An 18,994-nucleotide genomic window follows, 5' to 3' on the forward strand; every position below is an offset into this window, starting at 1 on the left:
GAATAACCAATAAATAAAACCTCATTTAACTTTTTTGAATATCTTTACTGGTTTAGCGGGAATACGATTTCAAAGTTGTACTATGCTGCTGCACGAAATAAGGTGTGAGCCACTGTAGCTGTGCTTCATACGGAATCGGGACCATTTCGATTGAGCGCTCACAGCGCACTGTCTTTGTCGTGCAGTATTTTCACTGCTCGAACCAGGGATGCCAACCCTCCATCTTTTTACGTAGATCTCCGTATTTTAAAGGAGATCTACGTACCTTCGTACTTTTATAAAATATTGCAAAATACCCTAAAAACTAAAATTTTTTTAAATAAAAAGGATGATATGATTTATATTGGGTTAGCAGCACTAAATTCCGTTTTCGATATGCTTACGAAAACTTAGAGCCTTCTGACAAAAACATGTATAAAGTTTTGTAAAACGTACATTAATTAATATGTATAATTTGAACAATGTAATTTGCTTTCTAAAACGGCAAATGAAATTAATAACAACAAGTGTTATACAGTTAGTTTAAAAATGTAATGGTTAATTTTTTTGTTATTGTTTTTAAACTTAAAAAAAAAGTACGTAGATCTACATATTTCAGCAAAATTGTGCTACGGAAAAACACGTAGATTTTGGAGCCTGGCTACGTAATTCTCAAATTTTGACTTGGCATCCCTGGCTCGAACCTTCAACGACCGAGCCGAGCAAATACGAAGTATAGTGGTCGACCAACTTAACAGTGTCGAGCTGTAGAAAAATTTTTTCTTCATGTCTAGTCTATGTGTTTTCTGGTCAGTGGCACAAGTCTCTAGTATTTGAAATGCGTTTTTTACAAATTGGTGACCCAGGGGGCGCGGTATCTAAAATCTGTAAATTACAAAATGTTTGTGTTTGTCAAATGTATATATACACAGTAAATTTGAAGTCTTTAGGTGTAAAAGTGTTCAAATAAAAAAATCAAAATAAATTTTTCGATTATTCTCGATAAAAAGCTATTGGATAATTTATCGAAAAAAATAAGAAAAAATACACTTTTTATTTTTTTACTTGCATGCTCCTGTATATGCATGTATGTATATATATGAACAGGTGCAAGGGATCGACAATCGCATCCCATTTCGTATACTGAACTTAATCACGTACTACATTTTATTTTTTAAAGAGAGCATAGAGAGAGTGAGAGAGAGAGAGAGAGAGAGAGAGAGAGAGAGAGCAAAGGAAACATTGAGTATAGAGGCATCTCTTGTTCGACAGTCGACTAGTCGAGCGCATGAAGCAAAATGATTCTGCTTTCGTATATTTTCGTAGCCTGAACCTAAAGTGAGGAGCCGAGCAAATACGAAGTTGTCTGGGTTGCAATCCCCAAAGTGTGCAAAACGCTTTACACTACGGTCTGGTCTATGTGTTCTCTGGTAAGTGTCTTAACTCTTAAATTATTGCAAAAACTATTCACAAAAATCTGTAGTTATAACAAAAAGTGAAATAAATTGAAATTGAAACGTACATTAAATATACTATTATATCGAATTATGTTTATAAATGTCTGTATTTAAATATTATTATTGTATATAATTATATTTACATATTTTATTCACATTTTAATCCGAAAAAATTATCGTGATATTTAATGCTTTGCAATATATGTATTGACAAGAGGACTATAAAAACTTTAGGTGAAACATGAAATCCACATGTCAAGATGTAATTTTGACAGCCAAAATTACCGATTAAGTTAGAAAGGCTTATTTGACAGTCACTCTAATATTCAAACCATATAAATGTTCATACGTTTAGTAAATACCGAGCCAAGCGAAGACGAAGTTGATGGGTACCTATTAGACAGATTTCTCGGTGATTAAATGTATGTAACGGGCAGAAGGAGGCGTGGCAGACCCCACAAAGTATATAAATTCTTGATCAGGGCGACGAGCTGAGTCGCTTTGGCCCTGTCCGTCTGTCTGTCCGTCCGTCCTTCCGTCCGTATATATGAACGCGTCGATGTCAGAAGATATAAGAGCTGGAGACTTCAAATTTGTTTAAACTTCCGTATATACATATGTATAGCGCCACTAACTTGCACACTTTTTTCGAGCTTAAGTACCCCAGACAACTTCGTATTCGGTCGGCTCTTCACTTTTAGGTTCGGGTTACGAAAATATGCGAAAGTAGAATCATTTGCGCTCGACCGCGATGATCTACTGTTGTTAGAGCGTTAAATAAATTAACTTCACATTTGACGAATTCAAGATCGAAAATTGAACTGAACTGTTTATTGCTTAAAATCCTAGCTCTTATATATCTAACAGAGACTCTTAAAATTACTTCCAGTCACTGGAAAGGTGCATTTTCCCATATAATCAAGTGCACAGATGTTTACTCAAGTGTCCCTTTTTTAGATTGCTGGGCCAGCCTCGCTGCAACTAAGGGATGACATATTTATTACTTTGTGTCGGATAACGCGCAGGTTATCGAGTAGTGTCTCTATTTTTATGTATATGACATGTACATGCTTGAACAACTGTCGAACAAAAGATCCCTCTATACTCAATACTTCATTTATTCTCTCTCTCTCTCGACATTCTCTGCTCTCTAAAGTGTGTATATGTATGTATGCATGTGTATGCAGCAGCGCACAAAAATTGAAATATCTTCGCAGCAAGAACCCATGTCTTCTCTACCGAACGCTTCAAACCGTTTGCCAAGCTCGTTTAAAATTTTTGCGTTTTCGTTATTATTTATAGGAAGGGTATGATGTCGTTGGTGCTCATAATAAAAATGTTTTCGCGATGATCGTACTTACGCATACTACAGCCCATTGTTACATGTATGAGCATCTGTATGCCTATGTGCGAATCTCTTAATGTCTGTAGCAATTTTAGAAGCTGATTACCTAAAGGACAAGTGCACTCGCCAATAATTTGTGGCACTGTGACCGGTGAATAACTCATACACATATATGTGTGTGGTATACCACCGGTGGGTAAATTTCACTAATATTGAAGCACCTGATTTCATTTCAATGATCGTGAGTTTGCGTATCAGAATGAATTTAATAAAAATGTAGTTCCTGATTGAGCTCAGTGGGCAAAATGGGATTCGATTCCCTGCATCTGTGCATATGTACATACATATACAGGTGAAATTTACATTTTTAAAAGTAAGCATATGTTCATATATCAAGATATCATAAAAACCATGTAAGTACAAAAAACTTATAAAAGTATTGACTTGTCACATTAGTTAATCGGCTACTTAAAGATAAGCGCGCCTCTTCAATTCGAACCCAAAATCGTTCCGAATCTGTAGAAGGATGACTCAATCAATTTTTTAGGGAACGCTCCCAACTACCGTTCATCGAACTCAGTTGGTTGGGAGAATTGTAAATATTCTAATCGACACCGGGGCTGTCAAGAGCTACATTAGACTACTGACCAAACAACACATAGACTAGACATGTAGTACAAAGTTTTTCAACACCGAAAAGTCTGCCCCCTAAGGCCTCTCAATTTCTTATTTGCTAGTCTCTTCACTTTTAGGTTCAAGCTACGCAAATACATGGGTGAGCAATCATTCCGCTTAATGCGCTCGACCGAGACGTTCAAATGTTGAATAAAAGATGCCTCTGTGCTCAATTTTTGTTGTTGCTCTCTCGCTCTCTCTACTCTCTGCTCTCTCAAATATGTATATGTATGTATGCATGTGAGCACAAGCAGCAGCTCACAAAAATTGAAATTTTTCGCGTTCGACTGCCGTTTCCTCCCTTCTGTGTGAAGAGTATACCTAACTCTTCAAACCGTTTGCCAACCTTGTACAAAATATTTGCGTTTTCGTTATTATTTGTGAGAAGGGTATGAAAGCGTTGGTGCTCCTAATGAAAAAGTTTTCGCGACGAGCGTGCACACGCACACTACAGTCCCTTGCTACATGTATGACCATTAGTTTGCCTGTGTGCGTAGCAAGGCCTTCACACGTACACAGGCAAACTAATGGTCATTTGCGTAGCTTGAACCTGTAGCAATTTTAGGCCCTAGCATTTGAATTTGGTCGATCTTGAGGAGTGCTCGCATATGTATGTACGCATGGGCTGTGAAGCTAACAATTATGGGAGATCACTTGTAGAAACATTTGTATGCCTGTGGGCCTTTACATGTGCGTGTGTGTATGTCCATGAGATATGAACTTTGGCGTGTGCCTACCTCTACTTAGAATTAGTTGACCGATTTAGGGTTCGAATTGAAGAGGCGCGCTTAGCTTAAATCTCTAGTACTTGAAATACGCCTTTTACAAAAGTGAGAGGTGAATTTAGGGGATGGGGGTAATTTATAACAAAAATTGAAATTATATAAAATACACATAAGTCAACATTAAAAATTTGGAAGCTCTAGCTCTAAAGGTGTTGAAGATATAATTAAATAACTAGCTTTTGATAAGGAGTTTAATCGATAATAAAATATCGGGAGCAGTTATTGATTTTTACTGATAAACTCGATATGCGCGTGATATACACGGACCTAGGAAAAAAAATTTGAAGTCTCTTGCTCTTATATCTTCTGAGATCAACGCGTTTATACATCGGACGGACGGACAGACAGACGGACAGGGCCAAATCGACTCAGCTTGTCGCCCTGATCAAGAATATATATACTTTGGTGGGTCTGCCACGCCTCCTTCTGCCTGTTACATACTTTTAACAAAACCATTATAACCTGATTTCCCATTTTCAATGGGTTCAGGGTATCACAAACGCCTGGTCATCGACTCTAGAAAGTTAAATGAACCATTGTTGACAAGTACCCCATGCCGAGCACCGCAATAATTTTGACTAATCTTGGAAAAGCTAAGTACTTCACAAAGCTAGATTTAAAATCTGACTACTATCAGACTTACCTTGCGGAACAACACCGCGAAAAAACATCATTTCTTAAGAAAGCTCAACGAGACAGAAATAACCCTAACAGACAGAACAATGTGTTTGAGGTAGGAGAGAAAGTGTTTGTTAAACGAAAACTAGGCAACAAAGGAACAAAGAAATTATATTAGGCATACCATCAACTTAACTGAATTCTCTATGATAATAGAATTTACAGAGAACTTGCCCGATTATTTCCCTCAGTCTCACATGAGAAAGTTGATAGATGTTGACACCAGTCACCTCAAGAGCCTATTGTCCGTATTGAAAGTACACCACAGGATAGCTAGAAGCATGGACTTAAGGGACACGAGCCCGAGTTATTTAGAGCTACATTGTGAGCTATTTGTAGCCAACAGTTGCGTACATAGTGCTGACAAGGAAAATGTCTAGGGTCAGCGGTGGTAACCTGATCCCTTGCATATGTCGCAAGAGCAGTGCTATCGTTCATAACCTGTCGGCTTGCCGGCTGCAGTAGTGTAGCTTATGCTGAGTCAGTTCCGTTGAGCTCTTATGTGTAGCTTTAATTTGACCATTTCGATATAGAAGAGCCTCTTATATTAGGGCTCTAATTTTAAGTTTAATTCAGTTCATACAACGAAAGCAGAAGCGTCGCAATAAAGCTTAACTTCTGTATAAGCCGTAATGAATTTGATTTGATTTATTAATACTTACATATATCGCTGTAGTGGGCAGCGATAGGGGAGACAGTCAACTCCCCACTATAATCTTCACACAGAAGTGCGATCCGGCAGGAAACACACCCAAACCATCTTCCACCGTTAAACCGCCGACGAGGAGTGCGAGCCGACAGGAGATACTAATAAACATAATTTACACACACGCACATGTAGGGACACGAAAAAAGTATCGATATTTCTGGTATCGGGTACATTGGGGTGACGATACCGATATTCTGTACTAGATCTTTTGAATGCATTTTTTTTTAATACTTGATATGCACTTGTCAATACAGCTTATAAGTTTTTTTTACTTGCATGCATGTATATATAATAATAGGTGCAACGGATTGCATTCCATTAGCTTAATGAGCTTAAAAAAATGCATTCATGGAAATGAAATCAGGTGCTTAAATATAAGCGCGAGTTACTCGCCAGTCAGTATACTACCACTAACCAGAGAACCCATAGACCGGACACGTAGTGCAAGGCGTTTTGCACACTTATTTTCAAGCATTGGTTCCCAGACCGTTCGTATTTGCTCGGCTCCTCACTTTTTAGGCTTGTGCTACTAAAATATGGGAACACAAAATCATTTCTCTTCATGCGCTCGACCGAGATGGTCGATTGTTAAACGAAAGATCCCTCTATGTTAAATGTTTCCCTTGCTCTCTCTCTCTCTCTCGATGCTCTCTGCTCTCTCAAATGTGTATATGTGTGTATGCATGTGAGCACAAGCAGCAGCTCTGAGCTGCCAGCTCACGAAAATTGAAATTTCTTCGCAGCAAGAACCCATGCCTTCCCTTCTGTGTGAAGAGTATACCGAACTTATCAAACCGTTTGCCAAGCTCGTGCAAAATATGTATATGTGCTTTCGATTTTATTTGTGGAAAGGGTATGAAAGCGTTGGTGCTCATAGTGAAAATGCTTTCGCGACGAGCCTGCACGCACACACTCTCCCTTGCTACATGTACTATGAGCATTTGTATGCCTGTGTGCGAAGCTCTTGCTGCTAGTAGCAATTTTAAGTCCCAGCATTTGCATTTGGTTGATCTTGTGAAGAGTTCACATACATATGTATGTATGTATGTATGTATGTATGTATGTATGTATATACATTTGATTGTGTGTGTATGAATGGGATCTGAATCGAACAATTATGGGATATCACTTGTAGAAGCATTTGTATGCCTATGTGCTTTTACATGTGCGTGTGTGTATGTGCCTGTGTGTAAGCATGGGACGTGAACATTGGTGTGCATGTGTGTATGCATGGGACGAGAACATTGGCTGCCTACCTCAACTAAGAATAGTCTGAATGATTTTGGGTTCGAAGAGGCGCGCTTATACATACATACATATGTATGTATTTATGTAAGTAGCTGATTAACTAAAGTGACAAGTGCATATGCCAATTCTTTGTGGCACTGTGACCGTCGAATAACTCATACTGTATGTGTATGTGTGTAGTATAGTTACTGGCGGGTAACTCGCGCTTATATTTAAGCACCTGGATTTAATTTTAATGATCGTGGGTTGGCTATCAGAAGGAATTAAAAAAAAAGTTTAGTACCTTATTTGGCTCAGTATACAAATGGGATGCGATTTTCGATCCTTTGTACCTGTTCATATAGTTACATACATATACAGGTGCATGCCAATAAAAAAAAACTTCTAAAAAGAATTGGCATATGCACTTGTCACTTTAGTTATAAGCGCGCCTCTTCAATTCGAACCCAAAATCATTCAGACAATTCTTAGTTGAGGTAGGCAGCCAATGTTCTCGTCCCATGCATACACACATGCACACCAATGTTCACGTCCCATGCATACACACATGCACACCAATGTTCACGTCCCATGCATACACACATGCACACCAATGTTCACGTCCCATGCTTACACACATGCACACACACAAACGCACATGTAAAAGCACATAGGCACACAAATGCTTCTACAAGTGACATCCCATAATTGTTCGATTCAGATCCCATTCATACACACACAATTAAATGTATATACATACATACATACATACATACATACATATGTATGTGAGCACTTCACAAGATCAACCAAATGCAAATGCTGGGATTTAAAATTGCTACTAGCAGCAAGAGCTTCGCACACAGGCATACAAATACTCGTAATACATGTAGCAAGGGAGAGTGTGTGCGTGCACATTCGTCGCGAAAGCATTTTCACTATGAGCACCAACGCTCTCATACCCTTTCCACAAATAATATCGAAAACACATATACATATTTTGTACGAGCTTGGCAAACGGTTTAGAGAGTTCGATATACTCTTCACACAGAAGGGAAGGCATGGGTTCTTGCTGCGAAGAAATTTCAATTTTCGTGAGCTGGCAGCTCAGAGCTGCTGCTTGTGCTCACATGCATACACACATATACACATTTGAGAGAGCAAAGAGCATCGGGAGAGAGAGAGAGCAAAGGAAACATTGATCACGGTCGAGCGCATGAAGCGAAATGATTGTGCTCTCATAAATTTTCGTGGTCCGACCCCTAAAAGTGATGAGCCGAGCAAATACGAAGCTGACTGGGAGATTACTCTCGAAAATAAGTGTGCAAAACACTTTACACTACGTGTCCGGTCTATGTGCTCTCTGGTTAGTGGCCATATCGATTTAAAAAATACGCAGGACCATGCGAAACTCGCCAGTAAATTAGTCTTTTTAGGTGTCCCCAAAGGTTCTCAATTGGATTGTGATCTGTAGACTGACTTGGCCACTCATAAATATCAATTCTATTTTCATGAAACCAATCCTTAAATACTGGGGAGATCCTAAATAGGTTAGGATCGTTATCCTGTTGGAATTTTAGAGGCATGTTGTCGTGGCTATATGGTAGCATAACACTACTCAATAATTCATTTTCCATTATGAAAATGGTCGATAAGTCCAGTTCAAAACCCATGCCATGAAAAGCAGTTCGAAACCATTATGCCGCCTCCCACGTGCGTATCCGTATTTTTTGTATATCTTGGAACCAATTCTTTGCCTTTAGGTCTTCGAACATTTATATTTGAGTCATTCCCAAACAAATTTCTTTTTGTTTCATCACTCCAGAGAATGTTCTTCCATTTACGCTCTCCCTCTAAGCCAAACTAGGCCTTGTGAGTTTGAGCAAAATGTTTGCTCATCTGAATATTTGATCCACGCAGAAGAGGAACTCTGCGAACAACTCTCCTCGTCGGTTGCGGTAGTTTTCCGCCGAAAACCCAGCTTCCTTTTGTCTTTTTTTGATTTAAGGGCATTTGTGATGAAGTTCTCGGATCGTCCCATTAGTGAGAAAATGCATTCATAAGTTTTATCCTCTTCACGAAGCTGGCGAACGAGGGTTCTCTCTTCAGCACTGCAGTGAACTCCACGAACCATCTAATTTTATTAAAATGTTGCAAATAAAAATTTGTATGCTTAAATCTAATTATATTTAACGAAAATGCTATATTTGCTTACTTAAAAACTCTTTAACTTTTTAATATTTTTTTTTTAAATAAAATAATGTGGCCAGCAAAATTTTGAGTATTTTATATTTGCCAAAATTATGTCAAACGTTACACCGACATATTTTGTCTCGAATCTAATTAACTCCGCCTAAACAGTGTCCACAGACTCGGCATTAAATTAATAAATAATAAGCTAAATTATATCGTTTTGGTTTTTATTTTTTGCCTTCGTAAATGATTGGAGCCAGAGTTGTCGAAAAAGCTCGGCAGCTTCAAACATTTTGGTGACCCCGACGTGATTCTAATACACTCTGTGGTGCTCGCTTAGCGCGTTATAAGTTATTACACCATCTTGTCGTCGCTCAGTGAAATTTACAAAACATTTGTGCACGATAGTGCATTCAAATTATCAATTTCATTGTGACACAACCTTGTAGAACATTAACATTTCGTTCGAACTGCATATAGCTGTGTATGTAATTGTGCGTATAATCTGCATGCACTCGCTTTGCATTGTAATTATCTTTATTATTTTTCATTTTCGTCCGTTGATCATCGCGTTTGGCGCCTTTTTTGTGCAGCGTCTTCACAGTTATTCCGAAAATAGCTGTGTCGATCACACATTTACAAAAATACATACATACATATGTACAGTGGGCTTGCATATAAAAGGTGCAGTTAAATTAGAAGTGTATAAGTGGTAATATTAGCTTGTGCATTAACTTTGCAATTGCAAGTGTTTTTTTCAAAAGTGAACATAAAACAAATAAATTTGTGACTAAAATGAATAATTTAGAATCGAGTACTGATCAAGTGCCTGTATCTCAGGTCACTTATCTAAAGCGTAAAACGAAAGCGCTGTTCGATAGACTTGAAAGACTATATGCCGAATCAGACGCGGACAAATTAAGCCATATAGATTCGTGTGATTTACGTGTACTTCTTGAATCGATCACCAAATTAGAGTCTAATTTCGATGCGGTTCACACTAACTTAGAAGAATCAGATTTTGAGTCCATATCCAGTGATTTACCTGCGAAATTTGAATCAATTCTACTGAAGTTTAAGGCCTTGCTTCAACGTGAACTGGGAAGTCGGCCAAATCAACAGTTTTCTTCGACACAAGCTTTACAAATGCTCAGCCAGTGCTCGTTATGTCAAATCGGTCGCGTTTGCCGCAGTTGGAATTGCCAAAATTTAGTGGAATCTATACTGACTGGGAAAACTTTTTCTCTATGTTCAAAACGATCATAGATGCTGACTCTGATCTCAGCCCTATTGAGAAGCTCCAACATCTTCGGTCCTGCTTAAGTGGTGCTGCGCTGGATACCATCAGCTCATTGGAAATAAATAAGGCTAACTATAGCGTCGCTCAGGATATTCTTCAACGTCGATTTGATAATAAACGTTTTATTTTACAGGCACACATCAGAGCGATATTTGGGCTTGAGAAGGCAGATTCATCTGTGGGCAGACTGAGGCAGTTGGCGGATAAGGTTACATCTCACATTCGTGCTATGGATTCTCTTGCATCGAGGGAAGAAGTCGCTGATTGTATCATCGTGCAGACAGTGTTGCAGAAATTGGACAAATGCACTCAGGCCAAATGGGAGGAACGATCATCAACAAATGAGTTACCATCGTGGGCCAAGTTGTCAACGTTCTTGCAAGAGCGGTGTCGAATGCTTGAAAATGTGGATCAAGTTTTGCAGGATGGTCAGGTTGGCAAGTCCGGAAAGATCGTGAGTACACATCTAAGAAAATCATTTGTTGCTTCTAAAACTCCCAGTCGTTGTGTCTTTTGCGAAGACACGAGCCACATGATATTTCAATGTAAGCGTTTTGAGCAATTACCACCCATTGCACGACATAAGGAGGCCAAGAGACTCGTTCTGTGCCTAAATTGCCTAAGAAAGGGGCATCAGCTGAAAGATTGCAAATCTAGTACCTGCCGCACTTGTCAATCGAAGCACCATACCTTATTGCATTACAATCAATCTTCAGTAGATACATCCAACACTGTCCAACAAACAAATGCAATACATTCCTCTGCTATGGTTGCAATGTCACCTTCTTTGCCTCAAGGTCATCTGTCGCCTCATTCGTCTGATGTTGTGCTTCTAGCCACTGCTATAATCCTTGTTAAGAACTGAGCTGGAACATTCGTTCCGTGTCGTGTACTCTGAGATTCAGGATCTCAACTTCACTTTGTTACCACGCAATTCGCTAATCAGCTTCAGCTCCGAAAAAGAAAGTCGCTTACTGCAGTTTCTGGCATTGGAGATGCTAGCTTCTCAACTGAAGGATACTCAGTCGATCTCGTTCTGTAATCGCGGATTTCAGATTGCTCAACCACCATCAGCGCAATCATCGATTACTGATAATCATCCTGGAATTTCAATGTCTACTAATAGTTGGAACATACCCTCAAATATAAAGTTAGCTGATCCCTTATTTTATAAGTCACAGCGGATTGATCTTCTCATCGGAGCTGGTCTTTTCTTTGAGCTGCTGTGTATTAGGAAAATTATGTTGGCACCTGGGTTGCCAGTCTTGCAAAAAACTCAACTCGGTTGGATCATATCAGGTGGCGGGCGATCGGCCCCCAAACTCTCGTCGTTCATCGCAACTCAAAGACTTTCGGATGATACCAAACACAGCGCTCGGCTTGATTATTTGGCTCGTCAATTTTGGGAAGTGGAGCACGTTTTCGAGCCTATCGCCAAGGTAACAACAGAGGAGCTCCACTGTCAGCAGCATTTCATCGCAACTCATCGTCGATTGTCTTCAGGGGAATACTTAGTCTGCTTGCCAAAAAAGCAAGCCTTCGAATCTTTGAGCGACTCTTATGTGCAGGCCAAGCGTCGGCTCTTAAATTTGGAGCGTAAGTTTGCTCGAAATCATGCTATGAAGGAGAAATACTCTGCATATATGAAAGAATATATTGATCTCAGCCATATGTCACCCGTGCCCAGCGCAGAGATACTTCTTGCCTCATCATTGTGTATACAAAGAAGAAAGTTAGACAACAAAGTTGAGAGTGGTATTCTTATGTCAGGACCGACCATACAAGCTACATTGTTTCACACACTCGTTCGTTTTCGCACATTTTCCATTGCACTTACAGGTGATATTAGTAAAATGTATAGGTGTGTGAAGGTTTCAGAGCCTGATGCAATGCTTCAATGTATCTTATGGCGAAACTCATCAGACGACGACATTCTAGTCTTCAAATTGAATACTGTCACTTATGGGACCGAGCCCGCTTCTTTTTTGGCTATTCGTGCATCATACCCACTAGGAGCTAAAACGGTTTTGCGAGATTTCTATGTTGACGATCTGATCTCAGGAGGCAATTCAGTTGAAGAAGTTCGCGACATAATGGAACAAACCAAAAATCTTCTTGAGCGAGGCAACTTCAAATTGAGAAAATGGTGCTCAAACTCAATCGACATTCTTCGCGGGGTTCCAGAAATCGAGCAGGAGAGTTTTCCCAAACTCGGCGATGGGACCGATGTGACAAAAACTCTTGGACTCATCTGGGAGCCTCGAAAGGATAGCTTCGTATTCACTTTCGAGGCCAAAATTAGTGTTGGAAAACACACAAAACGTTCAGTTCTGTCAACCATTGCGCGATGCTACGATCCGTTAGGTTTGATCGGCCCAACATTAACTAGGGCAAAAATCATCTTGCAACGCATGTGGAGAGACAAGCTACAATGGGATGAGAGTCTTCCACAATCGTTGGAAACGATTTGGAGCGAATTTTGTAAGGACTTTCATCAAGTGAGCAATGCAGCATTTCCTCGTTATGTACTCCAACTTAAAGCAAGAGTTGAATTACATGCCTTCTGCGATGCTAGCCTTCAGGCCTATGGCTCTGGTGTTTATGTTCGGTCATCGAAGAATAATGCTGTTAAAGTGCATCTAGTCTGTTCCAAGGCTAGAGTCGCCCCACGAAAGACCCTCACTGTGCCTAAGCTTGAGTTATGCGCTGCATTTCTGCTTGCGAACTTGATAAGCGAGATAGAGAAACTGAACTTGTTCGAATGTGAGATGCATTGCTGGTCAGATTCAGCGGTTGTCTTGTCTTGGCTAAAGGAAGAGCCATCCAAATTCAATGTTTTTGTTGCTAACAAGATTTGTGCCATACAGCAGCTCACAATCGGCATGGAGTGGCATTACGTGCCAACTGAGATGAATTCTGCAGATATGTTATCTAAAGGAGCAGCAGCGTTAGAGCTCTTGCACTCGAAATTATGGATGCATGGACCTTCTTTTTTACAAGAGGAAAAATGTTACTGGCCCAGGCACTGCTTGTCTGAAGCATGCTTGCCTGAAATGCGTCAAAGAGTCTTGCTGTCGGCAGAGCATGTGGACATCTCTTTGTCATTCAAGTACATAAATTCATTCGGAATAATGAAGCGAATCTTTGGTTATGTTCATAAATTCATCCGGAAAATAAAATCAACTGAGTTATCATCGGATGATCTGCGTCAAGGATCGTTCCTATTATGTCGTCTTGCTCAAAGAACTCAGTTGCAACCGGAATACTCTGCCCTACAGAATGGAAGGAATATACACTCGTCAAGCGCCATTCTTTCGCTATTTCCGTTTATGGATGATTTTGGTCTACTAAGAGTTGGTGGTCGTTTGGGGCATTCTACTCTCGGCTTCGATGCGCGTCACCCAATTATTTTACCCAAAGACCATCCCTTAACCTTCGCTATAATATCCCATTTTCATCAAATGCATCACCATGCCGGACCGCAGGCTTTGCTTGCAGCTATTCGATTGCAGTTTTGGCCCATAGGCGGCATGAAAACTGTTGCCCGAGCATTGCGAAAATGCATAATTTTCTGCAGATCCCGGCCACGCCTAGTTGAGCATATAATGGCAGACTTGCCTAAGGAGCGTGCACAGTGCTCACCGGCATTTACAATCACTGGAGTTGACTATTGTGGACCTTTTTATTACAAGCCCGATGGACGAAATAGAGCATCAGTAAAATGCTACATCTGCGTGTTCGTTTGTTTCACAACTAAGGCTGTATGGCTGGAGCTTGTCGACAGCTGCTTTTTTGGGCGCCCTCAAGCGTTTCGTTAGTACCCGCGGCATTCCAACATGCATCTGGTCAGACAACGCAACCAACTTTGTGGGTGCACGGAACGAGTTGGCGGATCTGAGGCGTTTATTTTTGAGCCAGGAACATCGTACTGAGGTTCACAACTACTGCATCAACAACAGCTTCGATTGGAAATTCATACCTCCTCGTTCGCCGCATTTTGGCGGTCTGTGGGAGGCAGCAGTGAAGACAGCTAAAAGGCACCTATATCGGTCTATGGGATCGGCACTTCTTGGTTTCGACGAACTGCGCACATTGGTATGCCAAATTCAGGCTATAATCAATTCTCGTCCTCTTGTTCCAATTTCAGAAAACCCTGATGATCTTGGAGTTCTCACTCCAGGACATTTCCTGATTGGTCGACCACTTATCGATTTCCCCGAACCAGATCTATCTCGGATCAACTGCAATCGCCTCGATCGCTGGCAGCGTATGACATACATACAGCAGTTGTTTGGAAGCGATGGAGTGAGGAATACCTCACAATTCTGCAACAGCGTGGAAAATGGCGGACCCCACGGCCTTCTATCAAGGTCAACGATTTTGAAGTGGCCATTAGCCCGGGTCGTTGAGATTATTGCTGGAGCCGATGGAGCCGTGAGAGTCGCTGTTCTGCGTACACCCACTGGAACTACACGTCGAGCTGTCAATAAGCTGTGCGTCCTTCCGGTTGATGATCCTGTTAAAAGTCATGGGATTTTAACGGTGGGGAGGATGTTCGGCCCAGCAGCTAATAATTGCTCTTAAAAGTTAAATAAGTTTCTCTTAAGTTAATCTCTTTCTTGTCATTCTCATTCGCTGTTAGCGCACTCTTGCACATAACACACATACATATGTAAATCTCATCCGCTCTGTTAATTGCATACTCCTCTTTACTTATATTTTTTTAAACTCTGTACAAAAACGGTCTTCATTCGCGCAACACCTACATATTTTGTCCCGAATCTAATTAACTCCGCCTAAACAGTGTCCACAGACTCGGCATTAAATTAATAAATAATAAGCTAAATTATATCGTTTTGGTTTTTATTTTTTGCCTTCGTAAATGAAGTCGAAAAAGCTCGGCAGCTTCAAACAGTTATTATTTTTTAAACTTTTTTTTTTGCTTTTATTATTCTGAGATATGTAGTAGTATGAAAAAATATAGATATTATCACCATTTAAATAAAAAAAATATTTCACACCTATTATGTGTATGTACATACATATGTAAGTGTGAGCACTTTTCAAGATCAACCAAATGCAAATGCTGGGATCTAAAATTGCTACAGGCAGCAAAAGCTACGCACACAGGCACACAAATGCTCATAATACATGTAGCAACGGAGACTGTGTGTGTGTGCACGCTCGTCGCGAAAACACAAGACACAAATAATAACGAAAACGCAAATATTTTGTATGCACGAGCTTGGTAAACGGTTTGAAGAGTTCGGTATACTCTTCACACAGAAGGGAATACATGGGTTCTTGCTGCAAAGAAATTTAAATTTTCGTGAGCTGTATATGTATATGCAAAGATATGAGAGCAAAGAGCATCTTTTATTCAACATTTGACCAGGTAGCGAAATGATTGTGCTTTCGTATATTTTCGTAACCTGAACCTGAAAGTCAAGTGCTGACGAATACGAAGTTGATTTGGACCTATGAGACAGATTTTTCGGTGGTCAGCGCTATACATATATAAGGACATTTTAAAAGTTTTGAAGTCTTTAGCTATTATATCTTCTGAGATCGATGCGTTCAAGCATACGGACAGACGAATAAGGCTAACAGCTCAGCTCGTCGCCTTGATCGACTAGGCGATACCCTGAACCCTCCAAGCTGATATTCTAATAATTGTGGACTTCTACGCTCACATACATACACATGCATCCACACGCACACACAAGCCGCGCTCTGGTAACTGCGCAGTAAGCAGCGACTGCGCTTAGACTGCGCTGTAGTGTATTTCTTATACTATAACTAGCTGGCCCGGCAAACGTTGCATCCCCTATCCATTATTTCTAGGTAAAAAATTATTGAAAGCTATGTTGTTCAGGTTGTCAAAGATTGACCCTGTAATTTGTTGAACGTCATGGCAAAGGCCAGAAGAATCGGGAATTTAATTCGTTTAAACTCAAAGGGCATATCTGTTGGGATTATCGGAATCCTAGGAATAACAACTTCCTCATCTTTAAATTTTCCTTTGAGTATCGACGCGTGAATCACATTGCTCATCAGTTTTCTTATCACCAAACGCGTTCCATTTCTAAGCATGATAACTACCGACCCAACCTTCAGTTGTAAATTGTGCGGTGGTAAACCAGGCACATCCAAGGAGTTCAAAAATTCAGTTGGATAATTAGTGGCTTCTTTTTCGTTTGTTACACAGTCGATAGATTTGAATGAATACAGAGTACCAACAATTTTATTTTGAATTATAAAATTAAGGTCACCCATATCTTTATTTTTAGCCGCCAAAATTGGTCGCTCATCTAACCATTTAGTATTTTTGTGGAAAGCAATGATATTCGGAAATACTTTTATGAGAAGCACGAATCAAGGCCCTTCTTTGCTGGGTACTAACGCGGCGACTTTCTCGGGCGATTTCTCGTTCTTTGTCAGAAAATTGACTCGCGATTTTCCGTTGCCTAATTGCATTATGGGTCCGCCGGGAAAGATTAGATCTAGGATGCGGCATTTTTATTAATAGTAATACTGAATATGCCCTCGCACAAAACCACATAAAACAATCGAGAAATATAAATATAAATAATTTACACAAATTTATGTCTGAGACAAACAAATAACTGAACTTTCGAGATATTTAGCTTCTGTATGCACGCGTATTATTTTTATCAAACGTGCTTTTTTTATGAATAGTCAGGTTCGCCTGAGGCTGTGCCGTAGATTGACTTACTATATTTTTTTATTTACTTCTATACTATTGTATAATATGAGAGCAGGACCGAAAACTGTCATTGTTATCAAGTATCAATGGAAATTTGAATCTTTAGGGAAAAAACCGCGTTTTTCAAGTATTCGTCAAATATTTTCAGTATTTTTAAGATCTAATATCCTACTCGTAGCGGAGACAAATCCAACAAATCAAAAACCATGAAAATTGGTCCAGCAGATCTCGAGTTATAAGTGTAGGAACACTTTTCACAACTCTCTTTTATATATATATATATAAATATAAGATAAGATACAGATTTCTTTTGTAGGCATACAGTCTTAATGAAAGCATAATCAGAATCGACCTTATGGGGTCTGCGATGATTCTTTCTGCCCGTTACACACAAAACCATTATACACTGATTTCCCATTTTTAATGGGTTCAGTATAAAGGCTCTAGTCTAGACTGCTCGACTAGAAGACACACTGAACCCCGCAAGCTGATATTATAATCATTCTGCACTTCTTTAATGCACACATATGTACATACACATGCATGAATAATTTCTCTTGTAGACGGATTTTCCTTTTACTAATGATATTCTTCTTGCCGGCGAGCTGATCATTGCAAACGACGCGTGAATAAATAAATATTAATTTGCAAACTAAATAACCGATAACTGTGTTTACTTAAACTCGGGCAAACACGGTTTAATACATTGGCGACGAGGTGAAAACACAAAAAAAAAGCAAGTAAGAAAGCTCTTGTCGAGACTGCTCACTCGACCACGAGATCCCCTGAACCCTTCGAGCAAATGATATTTCCATAATATTTCGCACACACACACTCACATACACAGGCGAATGTGTTTGGGTTGCGCTACAATGCTAGCAATATTATGAGAACTTAAATGTTGAATAATTTAATTTCTGGACATACAATCTTAATGAAACTTTGAGAACGTTATCATAATGTTCAAATGTATTTGCATTCCAAAACACAAGTCTCTAGTACTTGAAATACGCCTCTTACAAAAACGATAGTGAGAGGGTGGATATAAAGGTGGGGATAAATTTTAACAAAAGTCGAAATTTTATAAAATGCATCTTAATATACATTTTTAATTTGGAGACTCTACCTTTAAAGATGTGGGAGATATAATTTTATAACTGATCTTCGATAAGGTTTTTGATCGATACTAAAATAACGGAATGAGTTATCGTTTTTCAGTGATAAGCTCGATATGCGCGTGATCTTTAGCTCTTATATCTTCTAAGATCGACGCATTCATACATACGGACAGACGGACGCACAGACAGACGGACAGGGCTAAATCGACTCAGCTCGTTGCCCTGATCAAGAATATATGTATATACTTTGTGGGGTTTGCCACGCCTCCTTCTGCCTGTTGCATACATTTCAACAAAACCATCATACCATGATTTCCCATTTTCAATGGGTTCAGGGTTTAAAAAGCAAAGACGGGCTCAGACGATCTCGGCAATAGTTTTCTTACTTGTATCTGTTTGGGACACTACAAAATAATAAAGAAACTCCATTCAACTCAATTATTCTATTTAGCTCTCTCTGATACTCTTCATCCTTCTCTATAAAGACAAGAGCCCAACTTGAACACCAGCAAGACCGCATCATTGCCTTGTAATATCATTTCATATACATTCTTTTATCTTGCTTACACCAGTCTATACTCACATATTTTTTATCATCGTTCACGCCAACTTTTTAAAGTCAATGTCAATTTTTCTTTATATAAATTAAACCCGAATTATACGCATAGTAACGATCCTTTCAAATTATTATTATTATCCTACAAATATATATTATCCTATAACAATAATATGTAATCCAGGTCATAATTAATTATTGTTTTTTAATTTTTATTTTTATGTATTTTTTTTAGCAATAAATCC

General features: G+C 39.4%; 1 long non-coding RNA gene across 1 annotated transcript in view; it reads left to right on the top strand.

Annotated features, from left to right (window-relative positions):
* LOC149091978 (uncharacterized) overlaps positions 1–18,994 on the top strand; it is a 192,948-nt gene that overhangs the window by 29,211 nt on the left and 144,743 nt on the right. The window lies entirely within an intron of this gene.

This window comes from Drosophila navojoa, chromosome 3 (assembly GCF_054131105.1).
Source record: "Drosophila navojoa isolate 15081-1374.11 chromosome 3, UAZ_NAV_1.0, whole genome shotgun sequence".
NCBI lineage: Eukaryota > Metazoa > Arthropoda > Insecta > Diptera > Drosophilidae > Drosophila > Drosophila navojoa.